This window comes from Mauremys reevesii, unplaced genomic scaffold, assembly GCF_016161935.1.
Source record: "Mauremys reevesii isolate NIE-2019 unplaced genomic scaffold, ASM1616193v1 Contig117, whole genome shotgun sequence".
In the NCBI taxonomy this organism is placed as follows: domain Eukaryota; kingdom Metazoa; phylum Chordata; order Testudines; family Geoemydidae; genus Mauremys; species Mauremys reevesii.
This window is the reverse complement of record NW_024100735.1, coordinates 120,882-122,328: the sequence shown is the minus strand read 5'-3', so window position 1 is coordinate 122,328 and position 1,447 is coordinate 120,882.

Here is a 1,447-nt window from a genome sequence, read left to right as displayed (position 1 = left end):
CATTTGAAAAAGATGTTGTGAAATTGGAGCTCGGGCAGCAAAGAGCCACCAAATGTTCTGAGGGCTGGAGAAAAATGCCTTCTAGGGAGCTATTGAAAGAGCTTAACGCGTTTAGCTTATCAAAAGAAGATTGAAAGGTGACTTCATTGAAGTGTTGAAGGGCCTTAATAGAGAGAAAATATTGGCTATTAAAGGGCTCTTTAATCTAGCAGAGAAAGGCATAACAAGACCCAGTGGCTGGAAGGTGAAAAGAGACAAATTCATATTACAGCTAAGGCACAAATATTCAACAGCGAGGATGATTCACCACAGGAACAAGCTACCAAGGAAAGTGGTGGATTCTCCATCTCCTGATGTCATTTAATGAAGACTAGATGCCTTTCTGGAATGTGTTTGCCCCCAAAGTAGCTATTGTGTCATACAGGAGGCCTGTGATATGCAGGGGGTCAGATTAGATGCTCTAATGGTCTCTTCTGGCCATAAAGTCGACTAATTTCTGAAAAACTGAGTGTAGCATTGGGAGCAGCGTCTGATGTTTCCCTGTCTAGCCGGCTTGCTTCCTAGAACGAACGCTCCTTGAGTGGGGTGATCCACAGGGAGTAGCTCAAACCTCCACAGTGCCTGGCCAGGGGCAGGACGTTAGCCCAGCAAGGGAGGGGTGTGGCAGTGACATCACAAAGGCCTTTTGCAGGACCTCAGACTATTGGTCCAAGGTGGTGGGGAGGTGGTGACCTCACAGAGAGATGCTGACATCAGCCAGGCAGGACAGGGACGAGGGGCCAGGGAAACCTCAGAGACCCCTGTGGCTTTGCTTCAGCAAGTCTCCTTCTCCAGGTCTCCTTCTCCTTCTCCACGTCTCTCTTTGAGAACTGAGAGAGTATTCGGGTTCACGGACGTGAGCACCAGGAGGAACCTCTTTCGAGTTTTCTCCTTCCCTTTTAGTGATTTTACTAGAAAACAGACGTCCCTGTTTAGAAGGTAAGAGCCTCCTCGAGGGAAGGGATGTCCTGGGGGCATCACAGTTCGGATGCCGGTGCCCCCCCCCCCACTGTAAGGAAGTTTCCGCCACCCTGCTCTGTGTTCGCAGTGCGGGAGAGAGCAGCATCCACGGCAGTGATTTGCTCCTGGCTGCTGGAGCAGAGCAGCAGGCTCAGCTGTCAGAACTTCCCAGAGCGATGAAAGGGGAGAGGCCCATGGCTCTGTAGCAGGAATGCAGGGCAGGCGAGTTCACAGCGGGCATTGTGGGACACTGGAAGAGGCCAATTATGGTGATATAATGAACAGCAGCGTCTACACTGACACTCTGCCACTTTAAGTTTGCTGGAAAAAGCTCTAGGCTTCTCATCAAAGTGTTTTTATTTTGTCACCAAAACAGGGCAGTTTTGTCGCCAGACGTGGCATTGCAGTGTGTGCACCAGCCACAAGCTGCCGACCGAGGGAGCATAGT